We start from the raw sequence: 23556 nt of genomic DNA, 5'->3' as shown, positions 1-23556 counted from the left end.
GCGAAATGCCATAGTAGTAAAATCCTGCAGCAATAAACTGGCTTCTCATACCAAATGGATAGATGACTCTGTGAGGTCAGATTTGATGGGGGGGGGGGAAATGTTTTTCAAGGAAAAAAGAGCTTTCAGGAGATCTAAAAACAATAGAAAAGTTTCAGTGATATTTAAAAGCTATGTAAATAATGGAAACCACTTTTGTAAATGTAAGTTGCCGCTCTTCTTCAAACAATGCAATCTTTCTTCTAGTCTGTGCAATCTGGAAAGTGAAATTTACGGATCAGTCTCTTTTAATCAGATGAGGGAAATGCAACAAATATCTTGAACAGTAAAAACTAAATTCAATTTTTAAAATGTCAATTTTAAAGTATTTTTAGTAAAGGTGAAGAAATTAGATTTTTTTTTAAATGCATTAAAACCTGATAGTGTCCCTTTAAATATATACCTTGTATATCCGTAGTATTAAAGTAAATAAGTTGCTTGACTAACCTTGTTGGATTATGCAGAGAAGAAATCATCTAGATTTTTGAAGCTCAACGAGCAAGTGGCTTTTATCAGTACTCTAAATCTGTTTGTATCAGAAAAATCAATAGTACCACTGCCTTCTGACTGCGTTTAATATGTAAATACCAAACAATATCCTGCTCAGCTTCTGCTTTAATTTCAGCTCCTGTGACATTTCAAGCTTAGTTTAAGGATAAAAACATAATAGTAATATAATCCCCATCCAATGCCTTGATTTCAATAGCAAAGCAAATTGTGCGATCACATACTTTCTGAAAGTTTTCTCATAAGATTTCTTCTATATCAGAGAATGCTACAAATGCAATTCACCTAGGTCCTGTGGGTGACCAAGCTTTAATTAGCTACCCATAGTTTTCTAATGTGATTTTTTTACTTCTAAAAACAGAAATAGAGATCGATATACTTCCATAAATGCTGGTTGTAATTACATTACTGATGGTTTGTAGACTTCTAGGCTTTCTATGTAACTTTGTGAAGAATATGTTGATATTTGAAGGGGATGATGTCTGAAACATATTTTAAAACAGGAAAACATTATCTGTTCAACTGTCTTTAAATAAGAGGACGATATACAGAGTTTCATAAAATGTCTTAATTTTCATACTGAAAATAAACCATATAGAAAGTAATGCTCAGTAATTGCCTGGTTCTATATATGAAAATATCTGATTAGGAAGGTGGCTAGCAATTCGCCTGGGATTTGCATGCAAGCAAACAAGCTAAATTTGGGCTAAAAACTGGTTTTACTAGTTCCAACTTCTTGCATGGTATATAGACCATGGTATCCCTTGATTTTACTTTAAAATGTATCTCCCACACTTCACCTACCACTCCAGCTACTCTGATGGTCCACCTTAGTCCTGCCTTGACAGGCTCCAACCCTTAGAGCTGTATTTTTTTTAAAGAATTAGCTTTAGGGTTTTTGAATATCTGTAGACATTACATATCCAGAACCCAGGATCCTGACCCATCCTCATTCTGATCTTCAAGAAAGTTCTGATATGAATTTTACAACTTGGACCCTGTCACTCATTGTAATATTTCATAACAAACTCTTTTGCTAAATTCCTCAACATACCTCCAAATGAGATTCATTTATCAAAATAATGATTTTATTTACATGCTATAGATTCTGCCATTTGTAAATATACCACTTTTCTTGGGGTGATGCATCCATATCCAAAGTCTGAAGCAATATCCACACATGTGCATTTACTCTGTGGTTGGTCTTACTCTGATATAGCTTCTATGTTGAAAATAAAATCATTATTTTGGAAAACAAAGCTAATATTAGCAGCAGCACTGGATTTTTCCACCAGCAAACTCTACTAAGTCCCACCATTTGCCACTCTCTTCTTTTTTGAAATTTCTCAGTGCAGAGGTGAAATATAGGTATGCATCATATCTTATTCATTGTTTTCTATTTCTTTTTTATATGTACATTACAAACCCCTACCCACCTCCCCTTCCCCAGAAAACCCCCTCACCTGTTCAAGATTCTGACTCTTTTGGCATTCATTAAATCCACAATCAGACAACCAAGAAGAAAACTGGAAGACTCTCATCACCCCCAAAAAAGCAGAAAACGTCAAATTCAAGTGTAAACAGAACTCCAAATTGTACCCCATCCTCTGAACAAACATGAGCCTTTATCCTAACCTAAGACAAGTATGGGCTTTTCTGTCTGCCCTAATGGTCTACAGATTCTGGCTTTTTTTTTTTTAAGCAAGTATAAAGTTTACACTGTCAGCAACTGCCCCTCTTTTTAATCAGAGGAGCTCCAGCTTGAGCTCTGCACAGGGAAGAAGGTGGGTCTCTCAGACAGATGGCCCCAAAGCTTCAACACCTTAAATTTCACAATGGACAGTCAAATTTACAACACCCTCTGTAGTGTTGTTATCTAGGCAAATAATATATGAATGTTGCTTGTAAATGCTGTGTAGCCGGGGAGGCTTTTCTTATATGATGAGATATATGGTTTCATTGTATGATCTTTGTTTATAATTTTTTCCTCAATTATTCAATGAGGAAACAAAAAACATACCATGTGATTTATGGAACCAATCAAAACTAACAACACAATTCATTTAGTGAGCCAGAGAGCACGTGAAATTAGCAAGAAGCAATTGAATAATTTTGAAAAAATCCACAGTCTGTTCTGGGAACAGAAAAAGAAAAATTTAATGAATAAAACCCTGATCCTGCAAGCTGCTTTTTATGAGTGGACCCTTGTGACTGCAGAAAGCCCCATCAAAATCAGTGGTATTCCTCATAGGCACAAAGTTTTGGCTGCATGGAGCAGGTTGTGCGATTGGGGCTTCAATTATGATTAGAAGTATGCAAAAACAAGCTCTTCTGATTTAAGGTTTGATTATGAATCTGAAATTAAGTTTCCTTGTGTGTTTGTTTGAACAAATCCAAGTTGAATTTCACTGGAATTTCCATCACATGACTGCTGAGGAAGGATTTATGTTTCTGGCTAGGAGCCAGATAAAATTTGGTCTTTTGGGTGACTACTTTGTGTTTTTTGTGGCTTTAACCTGACACTTAGGTAGCATGAACCCTGTATTTTCCAACACTGCAGAATTTCACATGTTCCAATGTTCTGTGTCTTGTCTGGTAACGGTTCTGTTAGAATGTATTGACATTTTTGTGGTTGTTGCTCAGGTCTTGTCCAAACTAAGAGGAATCTATAGTACAGGGGGAGTAGTGTACTGTACTTTACAACAGGACCAAAGAATATACCTACCCTAGGGTAGGGAGTCTAGCCAGAACTGACAATCAAATGTTAAATAATTAAATTGACTTAGCTATTAATTGTAAGTGAATGTTGTTTTAATTACACTTTAATAATACCATGCCCTTTATAACCCAAATTAATGTTTTCTGTGTCTCTGTTTTTGAAGTACATGTCAGTTTAATTAAACTATGAATGGTAGACAGATTTTTAAGTACTTTATATTCTTCATTAAATTGTATCTGTTCAACAAGCATAAACAGGAAAATAGACTCAGTTAGGAGCAGATTCACGTTCTGCCTGATAAATCATTCATCATCTGATAAGATGATGAGGCGTGCTTGTTTTTCTGTATGCTCCCAGTGATAAACAAATCCACTTTTATACTATAATATCCATTGAAAAAAACCTGAGGCTGCTCATTTTGAATATTATTCACAGGCCTGAAAACTGTTGGTTGTGTTTATGTAAAGCCAATGAACAACCAGCAATATCGTCAGGGTCTGAGGGTCGTTCAGACTTAGTCCATTTTTGTTTGTGGTGCTCATTAGTGAAATATTTTTGTGACCTGAGATATGATACTCTCAGGGCAATGAGAGAATGAGGAGTGTTTTTGTTAGCCTTGCCATATTGCCTAATTGTGACTAGGATCTATTAAAATGTATTTGATTTGACAGAAGTTTATACTTTTGTAAAGCAAACGTTGAACAAAGCCTAATCCTCAGTTGGATACAACTGCAGAGAGCTAATCAATAATTATTCTTTGAAGATTAAAAAAGGGTGGAAGTGTGATGAGTTCATTCCTTCTCCAGTGATGAGGTGTGCAAATTTGTAGCTCTTAATTGGCTAAGACACAGAAATTTGGGGAACAGGGCAGCGAGACTTCACTTACAAGAGAAATGGTTATTCTACATTCCATTGCATATAATATAGGCAGCCAAAGCTATGACTTGTTTTAACTGAGACAACTATGTCCTTCCTTTGTATGGCAGATCAATCAATAGCTGGGCGTCATGTGATCTTGTTCACTATTATGTTAGTAATGAAACCCTCGTGTGATGTGACAACTGTAGAATAACATTTGGTCACAAAGCTGGTGTTAACAAGCACAACTGGCACCCTGGTAATTAGACTGATTTCTGGTCTACTTTCACAGATTGTCGATAAATGCAGTAAACAACAGGCTGCTTTCTTTCAGAACAAGTTATATTAAGTCATCATACACTTGGCAATGGAGCTATTGTACCATACTCTTTCTTTTTTTATCAGACTAGGGCAAAGTGGAGAGACACATTTCTTTTGTGACAAATAAAATCACATTCCCTAATAGAAACTTCGTATTCTTTGTGTAGTGATCACCTAATTAACCTCAGAATTTGTCTGTTGGAAAGGTAATTTATTTTTCAGTTACACTCTAAGGGTAGACAGATGCAAGTGCTCTTCCTATAACCTCTAATATTCCCTTCTCTGTTAGAGCAACATATGCTACAGAGTGGGGTATACTTTGTGGCCTGTTTATACTCTCCAGAAGCACTATGCCACAAGTGGAATAAATATTGTTTGGAGGTAAACTGAGATTTTTGGAAGCTCTCCACATATTGTCCAGAGACACATGCTTGATCACAGTAAATAACTATAATTTATTACATTAAACAAAATGTCCAAATTCAGGCTTTTATTGGACGAACTTCTGTGGGTGAGAGAGACGAAGTGGGACCGACATGTCTACAACTAAACTACATAGTATTTCAGACTGTCTTGTTATAGGCAGATGCAACTCCCCACTCACTTAGATAGGAGTTGTGCCTAGTTTCATCCTGTATACCCAACATGTTCTATTTCACCCTCCTTATGAAAACACTTGAAAGTTAGATTATCACTTGGTCTATGCACCTGTGCAAGGGAGTAAAGAGTACTTAGGAATCCTCCCTTTCCTTCTCCCCCCCCCACCAGTCTACATGGGCCTTGGGTCTGTGCATGTAGGAAGCAAGTGGGTGTGGAGGGATAGGAAATGGCTGGCACCTTGGCTCCATCTCCTACTCATTGATGAGTAGGGGATAGAGCCAGCTGATGTTTGGGGTGGCATAGCTGGTGTGGTATATAGACCAACAGCAAATCACTGCATCCCCCTGTCCCTCCCACTCTGGAGCAAGAAGGAATCAGGGGAGAAATCGCAAACCAGTGGCATGTGTCTGCATCACAATATTTCCTAGGGTTGCTTTTGGGGTACTTCAGCTTTTACATCACTCTTTATTCAGAGCTGTGCCTAAAGTAAAAATCTAGCTCTAAATTGTTCCTCAAGAATTCTTGCTGGCACCTCTTGAGCGCAGAATATCCATTGAATCATGTTATTGCTGAGAGACCAAAATGAAAAATACCCGAAAACTTACGTCAAAATATCATCTAGACCATGGAACCATGCCCTCAGAACAAGGGCAGCCTCATCCCCTTGACACACATCCCATTAAGGCATTGCCTAACCTTGATCAACCTGTTTGCTGACCAAATTTCCATACCCAGTATGGCTTCCTGATTTTTTTTTTTTTTATCTCTGATTGTCACTTTCCAAAAATAATTTACAATTTGAAAATAGAAGAACCCCCAAATGTAAGTTGTCATTCAGTTTAAAAAATGAGTTGTCAAAGTGGGAGATTACGAGAAAGGAGATGCATCAGTATAGAGCTGTCCAGAATTTTTTTCTCATAGAAAATTTTGAGAAAACATTTAAAAATTTTTTTTGAAAATTTCTATGGAAAATTTTTCTTTTCATTGAAAAACTGAAAACCAAAACCTTCCAGCTGAAATCCAAAAGCTGTTGATTTGGAAACTTTTCAATCAGAAATTTTTAATTAAAATGAAACATTTCAACATTCCTGAATGAAAGCATTTCAATTTGGTTTACACATCTGTGCTCTTTGAAATGGGACTAGCTGTAAGCAAATTAAGAAACTATTAACACGTGTCAGCAGGGTGCACAAGGACAGTTTGCCTGCAGCAGACTAGCATGAGGTAGATTCACACCCTGCCTTGCTCAGTGTAATTGCTTGTGGAGACAAACCCTAAATTTCTCAGGAGGAGGGGAAATGGTGCACAAGGCCCAAATTAATTTATGGAAGAAGATAACTTAAGAAAATAAATTGGGATAGGATGAGAAACACAAAGGATATAAAAGGACCTTGTGCTTGTTTTTTTTAGTCTTCATAACAACAAACCTCACAACTTTCACATGCAGAAAAAGTTTGCTTCAGCTTGTATTTTGCTCAAAGCATGTTTCAAAAGTTGTGTTATGCAAGGAATCTAATATTTCAAAATGCATCCAAGTTAAACATATTGATCTAAAAGGAGAGTGTCCTTTAATCATAAGCTTGCTAGCTTACTCAGTATGGCACTCTTCAAGAGTAGAAGTGCTTGTTTTTACCAGTTTATCAAATATTGATTTCAAGATGAGGATTTCTCTGTAGGAAATACAAGATGAGCGAGGACTACTAATGCCACTTGTCTTTACACCACTCAAAACTTTCCATGTTGTAACTCTTCAAAGACTAGTCGAATTATCAATACATGTTTCTTTGATAAAAGTTGTTTTTAACACCTACTTTTGACATCTCCTTCTTAATTGTAGCCTCCTGGGAAGAAAGAAGGACTTTCTTTGAGCAGATGCACATGATACTCCAGAGGACTGGTTGGTGGAGAAGTTATAGCTTCATGAGATCAGACAACAGGTGTGATGCAAATTGTGTAGGCTTGTTATATTGGTCATAGGAATTCTCTATGAATGCTTGAGCACTGTTGGATCATCAAGAAGATATGAATTGTGTAGCTTCATCATTTCATTTATAGATACTCGGTATAAGAACTGTAGTTTCATAGGATCAAGTTAGTAGCCATGCCCTGAATTAGTTTAACTGTGTCAGTTCTAAGAATTCTTTGAATATGGCAGCTCCATGAGGACACAATATAGGGCCTTATCCTGTAAGCTGCTGAGCACTATCAACTCCCATTAACTGTAGTGGGAGTTGAACGATGCATAGCAATTTGCAAGAGGATCAGGCCCCTAAGGAATTGCTGGTTACAAAGGACACTTGAATTAACAACATCTCTAAATTTAATTTGCAACGTTACCTGGCTTCGTTATCACTATATCATTCTAACCCTATTTCTCCTTTGTTGTTGTGGTGTGTGTGAATATATAACTTCAGTACCTGAAAAGATAATGGGGCAAAAAATCAAACAATTAATTTGTAAGTACCTAGAAGAAAATAAGGTGATAAGTAACAGTCGACATGGATTTGTCAAGAATAAATCATGTCAAACCAACCTAATATCCTTCTGTGGCAGGGGTAACAAGCCTTGTGGATGGGGAGAAGTGGTAGATATGATATGTCTCAACTTTAGTAAGTCTTTTTTGATACTGTCTCATCTGATTGTCCCATAAACAAACCAGAGAAATATAGCCTAGATGAACCTACTATAAGATGGGTGTACAACTGATTGGAAAAACATAGAGTAGTTATCAGTGGTTCACAGTCAAGCTGGAAGGGCATATTGAGTGGGGCCCTGCTGAGAACGGTCCTCGGCCCAATTCTGTTCAATGTCTTCATCAATTATTTGGATAATGTCATAGGGAGTATACTTATAAAGTTTGCAGGCGATACCAAGCTGGAAGGGGTTGCTTTGGAGGACAGAATTAGAATTCAGAATGATCTTGACAAACTGGAGAAATGTTCTAAATAAATAGGATGAAATTCAATAAGGACAAATGCAGAGTACTGCACTTAGGAAGGAATAATCAATTGCAAAAATACAAGATGAGAAATGGGAGTTATAGTGGATCACAAACTAAATATGACAGATTTCAGAGTAGCAGCCGTGTTAGTCTGTATCCGCAAAAAGAACAGGAGTACCTGTGGCACCTTAGAGACTAACAAATTTATTTGAGCATAAGCTTTCGTGGGCTACAACCCACTTCATCGATGCATGTAGTGGAAAATACAGTAGGAAGATATATATACACCCAGAGAACATGAAACAATGGGTGTTACCATACACACTATAAGGAGAGTGATCAGTTAAGGTGAGCTATTATCAGCAGGAGAGAAAAAGAACTGTTTGTAGTGGTAATGAAAATGGCCCATTTCCAGCAATTGACAAGGAGATGTGAGGAACCGTAGAGGGGAAAAATAAGCATGGGGAAATACCACTACAAACAGTTCTTTTTCTCTCCTGCTGATAATAGCTCACCTTAACTGATCACTCTCCTTATAGTGTGTATGGTAACACCCATTGTTTCATGTTCTCTGGGTGTATATATATCTTCCTATTGTATTTTCCACTACATGCATCCGATGAAGTGGGCTGTAGCCCATGAAAGCTTATGCTCAAATAAATTTGTTAGTCTCTAAACTAAATATGAGTCATCAATGCAATGCTATTGGGGGAAAAAAAGCAAACCTCATTCTCGGATGCATTAGCAGGAGGGTTGTAAGCAAGACATGAGAAGTAATTCTTCCACTCTACTTAGCTCTAATAAAGACTCAATTGGAGTATTGTGTCCAGTTCTGGGCATCACACTTGGGGAAGGATGTGGACAAATTGGAGTAAATCCAGAGAAGAGCAACAAAAATGATTAAAGATCTAGAAAACATCATCTACGAGGAAAGATTGAAAAAATTGGGGTTTTTTTTTAGTCTGAAGAAGGGAAAACTGAGGTATACATAAGTCTTCAAATATGTAAAAGGTTGTTTTTAAAGAGGAGGGTGATAAATTGTTTTCCTTAACCACTGAGGACAGGACAATATTTGATCGCCATATTTGGGGTCGGGAAGGAATTTTCCTCCGGGGTAGATTGGCAGAGGCCCTGGAGGTTTTTCGCCTTCCTCCGCAGCATGGGGCGGGGGTCGCTAGCTGGAGGATTCTCTGCGACTCGAATTCTTTAAATCACAGGATTTGGGGACTTCAACAGCTGAGTCAAGGGAAAGGGGGTGGGTCAGCTTTTGTGGCTTGCATCATGCGGGAGGTCAGACTAGATGATCATACTGGTCCCTTCTGACCTTAAAGTCTATGAGTCTATGAGACAAGAAGTAATGGGCTTAAATTGCTGCAAGGGAGATTTAGGTTAGACATTAGGGAAAACTGTAAGGGTAGTTAAGCACTGGAACAAATTGCCTAGGTGGGTTGTGGAATCTCCATCACTGGAGGTTTTTAAGAACAGATTAGACAAACACCTGTCAGGGATGGTCTAGCATGGGGGTCTCACAACCAAATTTTGGGTGGCCTCGGAATGTGGCTGCCAACTCTTGCTGGTGGCCGGTCTGACAATTTTTCCTAAAATACTTAATTAACTTTGGGAAAAACAAACAAATATTCACATATACATGTCCAAATCATTGCAATTTATTTATGTAGTAAGAATGTGTTAGGAAGTAGAGCTCCCCATTCAGTGCACCCAAACTTTGCTTCTATTTTTGTGCTCGCAGCATGTCACAGAGTGGAAGCCCCTGACCCTGCCGGGGAGCTGCCAAGCCTGCGGCAGTTTGGAGCCATTGAGTTGCTGGGGTAGCTACAGAAACTGCAAACCATGAGTGCGGCCCCAGGCGGGGGAAGTGCCAACCCATCTCTCTATCCCTGCCTCCTTCAGCGAGAGTCCAGCATGGGGAAGGGTGGGTCAGGAACTCACTGGCCACCTGTGGAGTCCCAGGCTCCCTTTGCCCTGGCTGGGAGGGGAAGAGCTGCCCAGGGGATTGCCCTCATGACTGAATGCCACAGCTGCTTCCACTGATGAGAGCCGCCTCCGGCACCGTGAACTCTGGTGCCATGTGTCTTCAGAGGTACTGCCCAGAATCTCTGAGGAGGCTGCGTGGTGCAGGGCTCTAATCCATGCTGGTGGTGCCAGTGCGAACACCAAGCTGATACATCTTGCTGCCCTTCTTAACAGCTAGTCAGGTGCAACAGCTGGCCGCTGCATGGAGGGGCCGCTGCTTTGCTGCCTCCAATCTCCTCCCATGCTTTGGCTGCAAAATGATCCACTGGTGGCCGCATTTGAGAAATGCTAGATAATACTTAGCCCTGCCTCAGTGCAGGTGACTGGAGTAGATGACCTCTCAAGGTCCCTTCCAGTCTTACTTTTCTGTGATTCTATTTCATTTTTCTCTGTGAAAAATGTCTAGGAGACCTTGGCCCAGAATAAGCTGCTCATTATCATTTTGAACTCTACAGAGACATAGCATGTTAAGTATTTGGCCATTTTGCTATTTTTTGTGTTTGTTTATTTAACATGCTTTGTTTTGGTGCATGGCCCTGAGAAGCACAACGCTATTTTTTCCCCATGGCTTAAATGTATTGACAAAAGGCTCAGATATATTGATGCTGTGGTATCAAGACTACATTCAGCTGTCAATGGAAGTTCCTAAGGGATGAATCTTCTGTGCTGGAGGCTGGAAATCAGAAAATAAAATCCTAGCTGCCGTAGTAGACTGGGTTCAAGCAACAGTACTTGTGGCAAATAATAAGTGTGTTCAAATAACACACAAGATGGATGGTTCGCCAGAGCAAATGTGAAAGAATTATACATTTGGAGGAACAATCTGTGCAATCTGAGAGTAGATAGAGAAACTCGACAAGCAGTTGCTTTTCCTTCTAGACTCATTTTGTACTCCAGTCTTTTGAAGAGCTACATACCACACAAATTACTTTGTTACAGGATGGACGTGTGGCATGCTTCTAGCTATATTGCTAGAAAATATTGCATTCAGTTACATATATAGTATTTATACAAGTGCAACTGAGTGTGTACAAATAGGGTTTGTGGAGAGAGAGCATACCAAATAATTTATTTTATAAGAATATATATTGAATTCTACATGGGTTTAAAATATTTTCATAGGTAAGATTAAAATGTATTTCTAGATCAACAGTAAAATTGCTGCTGATTTTTAAAGAAATGAAAAGAGCAAAGTGCAGTTATGGAAAGAGAAGTGTCTTTATAAATGCCATCCTGGCATTCTGTGTTTATTTTCGATCAGTTACTTTCATATCACATTTGTTCAATGTACAAGTCAACATAATTTTTTCTAAGTGCCTTCACTGCAGCTCTACCTAGTTTCTGAAAATCAAGCTTAGTTGTTTATGCCTTGCACTTTACTTCATCACCAACCATCAGCAAAATATATACATTCTGGAATTGGAATAAAGCCACCAATGTTGGTGACATTGCACGAGGTGGTATATACTACATCTTACCATTCCACCCCGTTCTGGTTCTTCTGTGCTGACAAAAAATAAAAACTTTAGTTTGTTAGCAAGCTGCACAGGTATGACTCACAAGACAAAGGCCAATCTCCTATTGATTCATGTGCCTAACTACCATTAACATTAATGAGGGTTATGGATATTTATTGATGAGAGAACAGGCACTTTAGGAAGCAGATAAGTGTAAGTAATAAGTTGACATTTTTATAGAGGCACTTTTTCTGGTTGTAACAACCAAGTAATTGAAGTTTTAGACTCCCCGAAAATAAAAACCAAATAATGTGTTTATATTAATAGCTGGTAAAATCTAGTGAGGAACATTCAGTCTGTTATTCACAGAGATTGTCAGTATTTCTGTTTGGGAGAACAAGGTGCCACCATCTCTCCGATGAGTGGTTGTCAGGCTTACGCTTAATAAAACATCTCTTGACCCCAATTCTCTCACTAATCATCTCCCAGCTTTCATCTTTCCTGCAGGGAAGGTTAGTGAGAAAATTGTCTTGAGGGAAACTCTGTCATTAGTTGGAGTCCTCTGATTTCCTTGACTCTTTTCAGTCTGATTTTTTTTAAGCCTGTGTGGACATGGAAAAGGGATATTGTGGGCCTTTTTAGTCAGTGATCTCCTAGTGACAAAGATGGTGCTGACTCTTTAGGTCCTTCAGCTATTTTTTGATAGAATAGACCATATGCTCTAGATCTATTAATGTGGCTCATGGTTGGCTCAGCTCTTTCTACTCAGAGTGGTATTAATAGGGGCTTATTGCACTAAGAACTCTTTCATGAGGGATACTGCAGTGTCACCCTCCTGGCCAGTATGCATGTGGGAGACCGTGAGACCGTTCAGGCTGCAGTGCCATTAATATGCTGATTACTATTAGAAGTCATATCAATATTACATTAGTACCTCGTGTCTCAGTCAGCTAGGTGCTTTACAAATAAACAATGAGCACAATCCCCGCCCCAGAGATCTCTCAGTCTAGTCAAGGAGTACTTGTGGCACCTTAGAGACTAACAAATTTTTTGAGCATAAGCTTATTTGTTAGTCTCTAAGGTGCCACAAGTACTCCTCATTCTTTTTGCTGATACAGAGTAAACGGCTACCACTCTGAAATCAGTCTAGACAGTAACACTCATAAGAGATGTACAGTACAATGTATCGGTTTTCCCAGTTTCTCCCCAAGATTGGGATGTGTGAGGTAGTGTCTGAATTTCCATCCAAATCAAGATGACTGGATTGGGAAACCACCCAGAGAAGATGGCAACTCAGCTGAGGGATTCATAATGCAGGTTCCCTGAGGAGTGTGAGGCTGCTTCTGGATTTCCAGGTAGCAGCTGGAGCCAAGAATGCTTTTTCCCCCCTTTGGCTCTTGATAGAGAGATTATAATCTTTTCTCCTTCTTTCAAGATGTAGTCCTGGCTGCAGTCACCCATCTTTTGTCACCTCCATATTAAATTATTGCAATATGCTCTATTTAGGGCCACCTTTTGAGGAACACCTAGAAATCTCTGCCAGCGCAGAGTGATGCTACACACTTATTTAGTAGTGTTTCTTGCATGGAGCACATTATTGATGTGGTCCATAAATTGACTGCAGTGGCTTCCAAACTTTTTCTAGGTTCACTTTAAGGGGTTGAGTTTTTGATTTATAAATCCCTTTACAGCTAGGGTTTAGTTAGGGCTCGATTAAAGAATAGGAACCATAGGCCTATGCATAACATTTGGGTGGGCTAGAGTTTACTTCACAGCCCTTCTCTAGTGCCTAAAATCCCCCAAGTCCCATAGAAAAGCAAATGCAGACCCAGAGTTCAGTCAATCAGGATTTTCAGCAAGGATTGCATAGGGTCAACCTCCCCACAACCAAGTCCAAAAGAACAAAAGGAACGAACTTCATTCTTAAGTACCAACTTTATAAAATCTTATAATGAAAAAACAAACACTAATAACTTAATTTCTGCAACATAACGAGGCTATTTTATAATTCACATTACGTTATTTTCACAGTTTATATATAAGCATAAATAAAACAAATTCAATCTAAAAAGGTCAGTTCCCACAGAAACACAGTGAGAAGTAGCTCAGAGTTCCCAAAAACGTAGGTTAAGTTCACCTGAGTCTCAGTTACAGTCTTTGATCAATAAAATCTGTACAGTCTACTGAGTCAAAAGCATGGGAACAGTATCTTCTCTCCTCTTGCTTTTAGAAACCTCCAACTGGAATCCATGCAGACTCTTCCTCCTCCTCTGCTGAAATCACTCAGCTAATCAGCTCACTAATCAATCAAATGCTCAGATTAAGTATATAAATAAAAAAACCTGTTACAAGAAAAATACAAAACTGAGAATAGCTAAATATAAATGACTCTTTCCCCATCATCACATTTAAATAAGAGAAGAGTTGGTGAATCATACGCAATGGTTGAGGCAATTTAACTAAAACAGTGTGGCTAAAATCAAATAACCAGGACTGTCGATTGATTAATCACAGTTAACTCATGTGACTAACTGAAAAAAATTAATTGCGATTAATTGCACTGCTAACCAATAAAATACCAATTGAAATCTATTAAATATTTTTGATGTTTTTCTACATTTTCAAATATATTAATTTCTATTACAACACAGAATACAGTGTACAGTACTCACATTATATTATTTTTATTAAATATTTGCACTGTAAAATTATCAAAGAAATAGTATTTTTCAGTTCACTTCATACAAGTACTGTAGTGCAATCTCTTTATCATGAAAATGTAACTTACAAATATAGATTTTTTTTGTTACATAACTGCACTCATAAACAAAACAATGTAAAACATTAGAGCCTACAAGTTCACTCAGTCCTACTTCTTGTTCAACCAATCACAAGGCAAACAAGTTTGTTTACATTTATGGGAGATACTGCTGCCTGCTTCTTATTTACAATGCCACCTGAAAGTGAGAACAAGTGTTTGCATGGCACTTTTGTAGCCGGAGTTGCAAGCTATTTACGTGCCAGATATGCTAAACATTCATATGCCCCTTCATTCTTCCGCCACCATTCCACAGGACATGCTTCCATGCTGATGACGCTCATTAAAAAAACGTGTTAATTAAATTTGTGACTGAACTCCCTGGGAGAGAATTGTACGTGTCCGGCTCTGTTTTACCCGCATTCTGCCATATATTTCATGTTATAATAGTCTTGGGTGACGACTCAGCACATGTTGTTTGTTTTAAGAACACTTTCACTGCAGATTTGATAAAACGCAAAGAAGGTACCAATGTGAGATTTCTAAAGAAAGCTGCAGCACTCGACCCAAGATTTAAGAATCTGAAGTGCCTTCCAAAATTTGAGAGGGATGAGGTGTGGAGCATGCTTTCAGAAGGCTTAACAGAGCAACACTCAAATGCAGAAACTAGAGAACCCGAACCACCAAAAAAGAAAATCAGCCTTCTGGTGGCATCTGACTCAGAGGATGAAAATGAACATAAGTTGGGCCGCACTGCTTTGGATTGTTATCGAGCAGAACCTGTCATCAGCATGGACACATGTCCTCTGGAATGGTGGTTGAAGCATGAACGGACATATGAATCCTTAGTGCATCTGGCATGTAAATATCTTGTGACACCAGCTACAACAGTGCCATGTGAACACCTATTCTCACTTTCAGGTGACATTGTAAACAAGAAGTGGGTAGCATTATCTCCTGCAAATGTAAACAAACTTGTTTGTCTGAGTGATTGGCTGAACAAGAAATAGGACTGAGGAGACTTGTAGGCTCAAAAGTTTTACATTGCAGTTATTATTGCAATGCAGTTATTTTTTTGTACATAATTCTACATTTGTAAGTTCAACTTTCATAATAAAGAGATTGCACTAGTAGGTGAACTGAAAAATACTATTTCTTTTGTTTTTTGAAGTGCAAATACTTGTAATAAAAATAAATATAAAGTGAGCACTGTACACTTTGTATTCTGTGTTGTACTTGAAATCAATATATTTGAAAATGTAGAAAGCCTCCACAAATATTTAAATAAATAGTTTTCTATTGTTGTTTAACAGTGCAATTAATCACAATTAATTTTTTAATCACTTGATAGCCCTACAAATAACATTTGAATATACAATTAAAATAAAAGCAATTAGGTTTCCCTTCCAATTTTCCCTTTCTTGGATTAATACTGCCTGGGCTTTCCCCTTGGAGGGCTAACAATATCACTAATCTGCTGCACAATGCTTTCGGGGCAGGGGGCGCAGGGGAGAAACCAGCTTGCATTCTGTTCCTGTGGCTCAGGTTCTCCCAGCCCATGCAGGAGACATGGTCATTTGTAAAGCAGCTGCCTTGACTACTTGTTCTCAGTGGAGTCTGAGTCCACCTATAGAGGACCTATTGAGCATACCCAAAATTACCACACCCAATTCCAGAAGTTTCTGGGTGTGGAGTGCTAATTGTGCATTTGCCCAGCAGCAATGACCCAGGCACAACTTATTCCTACCACGTTAAAGCGGCAGCACTTTAACGTGGCTGAGTCGTCATGGCACCAGTGCTGGGAGAGACCTCTCCCAGTGCTATAAAAAACCCACCTCCCTGAGGGGAGAAAGTCACAGCGTGATAAAGTGCCAGTGTAGACAAGCCTTATGTGATAGCTCCCTGTTAGGCACGTAGGTTACGCATGTACAGTATAAGACCTAACCTCCTGCAGTCATGTGATTGCATCAGACACTAACCTCTTATTTAAAAACTAACTTTCTAGACTTTGTGGTTGTGAAGAAAAGCTTGAAAATTGTGATTTAAGTGTAACCAATACAGTGGCATCTGCCTGAGTCTGCAGACAGCCTGAAACAATAGCTCTAAGAGAGGTGAATTTCTCCATGTATCTCAAAGAGGGGATGTTACTATGATGAACTGCTTGAGTGTCCCCCTGCCAACCACCACCCAACAGAGGACTGTGTGTGCGCCAGGTGCTTGGGTTAGGATCGCAAAGCCTCCCTGCTGTCACTTCTGCCTCTTTGGGAAAAGGATGGGGACTCCTGCTGCTGTCCCACCTGCTTCCAAGGGGAGAGAACCCCCTGCTGTCACTCCTGGTTGGGGGTGGGGAAGCGGACCCCTGTGCTGCTGCTCTTCTTGGGGGAAGAAGGTGATGCTGCTACTCCAAGTGGAGGGTCCCGTGTCTTGGTGTGTCTAGAGCTGCCAATTACTTTAATCCGAACCTTGGTCCAGGCTGTTTTACAGAGTGCCTCACTACCTATGTTCCATCCCAAGAGCTGAGATCAACTGGGGTGCACTCATTGGCAATCCCTAGATATGTCTGGTGTGGTTGGAGGGGGAGCAATGAATAGGCCATTCTCCATAGAGTGCTCCTGCCTCTGGAACTTGCTTCCCACATTCTTCTGACCCAGCCTTAGTTACATGACCTTCTTTGCAATTAGCAAGGTCTGGCTACTTACCCAGTCTTTCTCCTGCGGGGGTGGATTTCCTGGCATGTTCCAGACATTGTGTCAATTTAGTTACATTTTAATTTTTGTCATGTTCATAATTGTACTCATGTGCCAAGAGGTCAGCATAGATAGCTTGATAAACTGAAAATGCTAACAGCAAATCCAATCAAGTGAACATCCTTTGGTTTTTGATGGCTTTACCGCTTCTTGTTTCAAGCCCAGGAGGCAGCCTTAAAGCTGATGAAAAGATAAATTCAATTACACTTAAAACTGACTTTGGCTGTTAGTATTCATCCTGCCCTTACCTAGCTTTGCCATCCATCCTATTGCAATTGTTTAAATTTGCCCCAATAGTAGTTTGCCTATTAGCTTTGCTAATGAATTTACTAGTGCAAAAGACCACTTGCAGGGCTACACTAAACATAATGAATGTAATTATTTAGCACAAAACCAGGGCAGCCTTTCTTTCTCTCTTGACAAGAATAATTCTTTGTCCTCTCATTAGCCATGTGCCTTGGTCTCAGTAAACTAGTTATTGACCTGCTCATTTAAGGAGCTTCACTCTAAATGCTGCTTCCCTTATTTAACTCAGATAAGTTCCTATAAATTCTCCTCACCATGCAATACTAGCATGTAGAAAGTAGCCATTGTTCATTTGTTGTGAGGAAAACTAGAAGACAGAAGCTATTCTTAGATAGATGCTCAGCCTCCCGAGCCCTGCTTGCTTTCCCCTGGTTATAATGGATACAAAACTGTATGGGGCTTAGTAGACATCATGTAAACGCTATAGGAAATCTGAGCCAATGAATCATGGAGACAGACCCCTACTGAGTACTGTGTGTCTGAACAGACAGCAGATAGAAAACAGCTTAAGCAAGTGTCTTTCATATGACAAAAATATATAAATTAGACATGAATTGAGAATGTTTGACTCAATTTTTTAGTCATCTTAGAACCACAGAGTACCACTGATCTGTGATATATAAACCACTAATTACTCTCAATATGCTGAAGGCCTATATAGAATTATTTTGTATGTGCATAGCTTCTGTCATCATTTACTTTTTTAAAGTCCCATCACATTGGGTCACATTGGTCCTGATGTCTTTCTGTCAGGTAGGATGTGATAAGACTTAGTAAGATGAGACTTGCATAGCATAATGTGAAACAACATCAGATTTATAAGAGTTAAAATTGAGTGTCCCTATTCTTCCTTCTTAGGCTGTTTGTAACTCACACTGAAAATACAGACACACACACACACACAATAATTTCTTTAATAGAAAAGCTTTTCGGGCAAGTGTTTGCTATCAGAAAGTTTACTTTGCAAGATGCTGGTATTTTTCCACCTCTCCTAGGTAGATTCAGGACATAACTGCTGTATTTTAAGTTTAGCATTTGTCTGTAGGAATGTAATTGTGCTGCAAAAAGTTAATAAACACCCCACCTTGGGGAAACCTTGTTAACATTTTTATTACATTTTTATGTTTGAATAATGATGCTTTAATATATATCTTTCTTGACTGCAATTCCCAGAGTCCTTATAAGAGTAACTTGGCTTGACAGCTCAAGAATTCTAAGCTAAAGAGGAGACAAATTAGGAAGGAGTCTATTGGGGGAAAACAAGATGGGATGAACTACTAAGTATGGTGTGAGGAGTTCAGAGGTACAACCTTCATCTTGAGATTGAGGACTTCCTGTTGCCCAATTCTGCAGTCTTATCTATGAAGGCAGACCCTCGGCAGCCATGTGGATCTCAATTGTTTTCCATGGGACTTCATGTAGGCACAAGGCTCTGCTCATGTGTCTCAGACTACAGGATCAGGACTTCTATTCATACCCATAGTTCATACACATAAACAGTATGTGCAACTCCACTGAAGTCAGTGGAAATATGCTATTATAAAATTGGTGGTGCTAAAGCAGTGAATCAGGCCCAATATTTTTCAGATTAGCAGGAGGTAACGGGGAGGCTTGCCTTTAAGGGCTAGAGGGGTTAGAAGAACAGGAGTACTTGTGGCACCTTAGAGACTAAGAGGGGTTAGAGTTAGCCTACCCTGATTACGATGGAGATGCACTTGGGTTGGACCAGGTGATTCCACTAAAGGCCCACACTTACCTTCACAGACCCAAACACACCAAGAAATCCGTTATCTACAGCCAGGCACTCAGATACCACAGAATATCCTGCATCTTGGCAGGAGGTCAGACTTAGATGACTCCTGCGGTCCCTTCTAACTCTATGGTTCTATGATTCTAAGAGCAGCAGGGGGCTACAGAGAAGGGGTGGGGGGTTGTTGTATTGCTTGTTGAGATTGCCAGAGGCGCAGGAGGTCTAAAAGTAAGCTGAGAAAGAGAGAGCCCAAAGAACAGAGCCTAAGACCTACATGATAATGGCTGTGTTGTTTTCAATGTTGGTTTACTGCTTTGGGAGAATGAATAATGACTAAAAGCCTGGCCAGAAGGGTCTGTGAGACTATTTATTTAGTGTGAATGCAATAGGAGCACCTGACGAGGGGAGAAATTGTTATCAGGGCACCAGAGAGTGACCACAGGCTGTGTGGGGGTACACAGGAGGCAGCTGACCGCACTATGCTGGAAAACTGCAGCCACCTCCCCCCATAAATAAACACCGGGAAAAAAAAAAACAACCCCCCCCCCCAAAAAAAAAACAAAAAAACCCCTCATAAGATTTTGCTATAGAAGATGCTAGAAATTCTCACTTGTATTGGACTGAATATCTCTCGGAAGGGATGATTTGTTTTGGATGCCATAACTTTTCTGATATATCATTGAGTCTTATTTGAGAGAGGAGCAAGCGATGCCAAGGCTATGCAGCACAGCCCTTTCCCCTGCTCCTAGCACAGTGAATGTTAGATCTTGATTTCAAAATGATAAAAGGCCTCACATATTTCCTGTTTACCTATATATTTCTGGATCACATAGTTGCTCTCTGCAAATCCAAGCTACCACGTTCATGTGAAACACATCAGTAAGTAAAGAAAATAAGACAACTGCCATCCTTTAATTCTATTTCCATATTTCTTCCAACCTCTAAGAGTCATTGCTTTTCTATGGGAAATGATTTGGCACTGAAATATTATAGGTTGCAAGAAGATGATTAATACATCTCATTTCTTCCCAGGTGTTCCCATTACATCGTCAGTAGCTAAACCTTGCCGTTTAGTTTTTAGATACTTATTACAAATAATCATATTTGAGGCTAGTTTGAATTTAGACAGAGAATCCTTTAATAAACCATTCTTTTCTAGGACTGTCCCTAATGGTAGGTTTATATAGATGTATTCAGTTACATTTTAAACCATAAATTGCAGATAAGAATCCAATTTGATATTGTGATAAAACTGAATATTGGTATATTATTTATAATATACACCTCTACCCCGATCTAACGCGACCCGATATAACACAAATTCGGATATAACGCAGTAAAGCAGTGCTCGGGGGAGGGGAGGGCGGGGCTGTGCACTCTGGTGAATCAAAGCAAGTTCGATATAACGCGGTTTCACCTATAACGCGGTAAGATTTTTTGGCTCCCGAGGACAGCGTTATATCGGGGTAGAGGTGTATTTGATACTTCCACAATTAGATAATAAGTGAGGAATGATGCAAAACATGGTGTGTATGATATGAGACAACTGCACACTTTGAGCTTAGTTATGCCTATGCAGAGGCAGAACTATACTGGGGCTGGGGAGAAGTGCATCATCCAAGACTTTTACTTAAAAATTGAACAAAAATTGTTAAGGTAGCAGTGAGACACATGCGTATATAATACACAATAATGTATATAGAACTCCACAATGCCCTTTTTACAGTCACTTTTTAGATTAGAACGTCACTTTAAGGTGGATTTGGGCCATGGCTTCCTCTTTATTCTTGACTTCAACTAGCTTTGTTAGGCCATTAACAAAAAAAGACACTTCTACAATATTTTATAGGCTTTTGATTACAGTAGCCTTCAAGAAGCCGTTACTTATTGCAGCTCATTGAAACTTTGGGGAATTCATAACTGGAGTTATTATTTTTACTATTATTTATTGGTAGAGAAGTATCAAGATTGAGGCCCCAATGTGCCAGGGAACACACAGGAAGACGTGGCCACTGCCACAAAGATCTTACAATCTACTAGGAAGTAAAACAACAACAAGGAAAGGGAGAGGTGGGAAAAAGGAAACAGTGATTTCATAGTCTAGTTTTGAGTACAATTTGATGGGTTTGAAAACATTTTTTCTTTACTATAAATACATAAATAAATATAAACTAATATCCTCAGGCTAGGATGCTAATTTTGAAGCACTGCAGCAGAAGTGGGACTTGAGGAGAGATTTGAAGGAGGAGCCAAAATCATGATATTGTATGAAATATAAACACTTAAGAGTCTGTAAATGAATGTGATGTATTTTGCTCCAGTGTTCATCAAACAGAAAGGAGAATCTGTCTCAGCATGCTGTAAGATTATCATTAATTTTTAATAGTATTAATGTTTATTAGTGACAGATGATTGACTTTAAGTGCCTCATGAATAATAAATAATGATGTGGATTTCTGGTGTCCGCCTTAGATTTGTATGCAAGGCCAGTGGGAGTAACTTCACTCTTTTAGAGGGACATTGCATGAGTTCCCAGAGGTATGCTATACTATAAGCTTTAAGACTTCTCACATTTTAGCACTGAGAAACTTGCAATGATTTTTGACCCTTTCTTAGGCCATATAGATTGTTCTGAAGCTTCAGGGTGACGGGAAGTTCATCACCATTCTTTTAGCTAATCCAGGTCTGCTGGAAGGTGCATTATTCACTCTAAGGCCCTGTTGGATTTCATAACACTTAAACACCTGTGTCCATCAAACAGAACACACAGGATCTCAGCCAGAGCTGTTCTTGACTTTGTAATTTCATTGACTGACAGTTTAATATCTATTTATTTTCACATCTGACTCCAATAGAGACAGGCTGGCATCCTGAATGTCAGGCTATTATGCTGACAATGGTGTTTTTTCATTATTTTAGGAAGGGGAGAAAAAGGTTCTTCATAAGTAAAGATCTTTTCAAGCACAGAAACTGTGCTAAAGATCAAATTATGGTTCATATATAATTGTCACTAACTAGTGATAGGTTACCTGTATATATTCATAAGAGAAGGGGCATACAATTTTAGCTTAACTAGTAAACTAACTCTTACTTCTCTACTTTGAAATGAGATGTATAATTATATTATTTAAATAGCTGGAATAGCTACCATTATTATGGTATTTTATAAACAATGTTTTCTTTGCTGAAATTAAATGTTTAGAATAGGGCTTCTTGTTTTGATCAAATTTTGTTCAGTCTCTAAACAGAAACAAGTGGTTTTGCTCCATCCAGATTCTGTAATATTGAAACTACTTAAGAAACTACTATGTCATTACAACTTGTAAGAAAGAAACCATTATGTCTTTGTAAAACACTTTGAGATACTCGGAGTATGAAATACAAATTCTAATCTATTCAGAAAATAATTATTCACAAAATTAACAGCTTTACCTTTGTAGTATATCTCCATGGAATCGTATTAACTTCAGTCTGGCTTCTTAGCAATTACAATGTAATTACTATAATTAATTTTAAGATTCCTGCATGCAGTAGTTTTGGAGAGTTTATACTGTAGTCTTTCTTAGTAGATCATAAGGGCCAAATGCCAGTGCCTGCATAGCCTGGCTATATGAGAATCTGAACTGAGTGCAGGGTAGCACAAAGATGTGCTTCGGAGTTGAGGAGCATAATCTTCCATCTTTACCTGAGTGCAGAGCTCAGAGTATAATAACCTACTATATGGCAGCCCACTCTATTTGATGGTAGACTACTGTATCTATGTAGGTGTGGATGAACTTACCACACATTACCCCTTCCCTGGCTCCCGCCTCACCCCAAATTCCCCCCTGGATCTGCTCTATCTGTACCTGGGCTCTCCCCCAATAATGCAGATTTGCACTTTCCTCCTACTGCATTCAGTGCGTTATAGCACCTCTTCCTTGGTAAAGACGCTTTAGCCCCGAAAATGTTACAGAGAACTTTGGTATTTCCATTCTGTCCCATAACGTCCAACAGAATTGCACTAATTACACAAGATGATATAAGTCAGAGGCCACATCTCAAAACCAGAGATGATGCAGTTTATAAATGGTTGTGATACAAATGAAAGATCCTATGGATTAGCTTTTTGTGTCAACTTGGATAAAGTAAGTGTTTTTTCTAGCTCTGTTCTTAACATTTTGCACATCATCTGAGAGACTGGAAGGCAAAGACATTTCCTTGCAAACTGAAAACATTTAGGAGCAGATTTTAGGCACCTAAAGTGGGAGTTAGGCACCTAAAGATGGAGATAGGCACCTAGTAGGATTTTCACAAGTGCCTAGCTCACATAGAAATCAATTTAAATTAAATGCCTAAACACTTGTGAAAATCCCCTAGCTGCATCTGTAAGTGTCTAAATACCCTTAAATATTTGGCCCTTAGTGGGCTAAGGCATTATTTGAATTCAGTGCATTCTGCTCTAAAAGGAAGAAAGAAAGTACAGTATCTTAAAAACAAGGCCCTTGGACCATGCTTGTGATGAAAGAAAAAGAGAAAC

General features: G+C 38.9%; 1 long non-coding RNA gene across 1 annotated transcript in view; it reads left to right on the top strand.

Moving 5' to 3' along the window:
• The first annotated feature begins 6892 nt into the window (after positions 1 to 6892).
• The window catches only part of LOC117881188, a 45882-nt gene continuing 29218 nt past the window's right edge, over positions 6893 to 23556 (top strand). The window contains exon 1 of the long non-coding RNA XR_004646727.1: positions 6893 to 6981. This is a non-coding gene — a long non-coding RNA (uncharacterized LOC117881188). The remainder of the gene's footprint in view (positions 6982 to 23556) is intronic.

The sequence above is a fragment of the Trachemys scripta genome, chromosome 8, assembly GCF_013100865.1.
Source record: "Trachemys scripta elegans isolate TJP31775 chromosome 8, CAS_Tse_1.0, whole genome shotgun sequence".
NCBI classification, from domain to species: domain Eukaryota; kingdom Metazoa; phylum Chordata; order Testudines; family Emydidae; genus Trachemys; species Trachemys scripta.
The sequence above is the reverse complement of the archived record's forward strand: the minus strand, read 5'-3'. Positions and strand labels throughout refer to the sequence as shown.